Consider the following 551-nt stretch of genomic DNA (forward strand, 5'->3'; position numbering starts at 1 on the left):
TACCTTAGTATCAAATTTAAGCTCCTGTGCTTTGGCTTCAAATCCCTCCACAGTTCTTGTCCCACTTACCTTTCTGACCTGATAGAATAATACTCCCCCAGCAGCTCTCTCCGCTCCTCCAATGACCTACTAAAGACTTCCTCACTCATAACCTCATCACACGCATGGATACAAGACTTCTCTGGAGCTGCCCCAACTCTCTGGAATGGTCTTCCTCGTCCTTTTCGGCTTGCTCCTACTTTCTGCTTATTTAAAAGAGCACTCAAAACCCAACGCTTCCTCCTCACCTACCCCTCTTCTTTTGTCTTATGAAACGTCACTACTTCCCACCACTAAATATCTCCCCTCCTATTGTGTGTTAATTCCCCTACCTACTAGATTGTAAGCTCTTCTGGGCAACAAGTCTACAAACTTGGTTCCATTATTAATCCTCTCCTGCACACAATGTTCTCCTTTAAACTGTATTGAATTTATATTTAAATATAAATAATAAAATATCTCCTTTTGTGTGTAAATTCCCCCACCTACTAGATTGTAAGCTCTTCGGGCCA

This window comes from Pyxicephalus adspersus, chromosome 5 (assembly GCF_032062135.1).
Source record: "Pyxicephalus adspersus chromosome 5, UCB_Pads_2.0, whole genome shotgun sequence".
Classification (NCBI taxonomy): domain Eukaryota; kingdom Metazoa; phylum Chordata; class Amphibia; order Anura; family Pyxicephalidae; genus Pyxicephalus; species Pyxicephalus adspersus.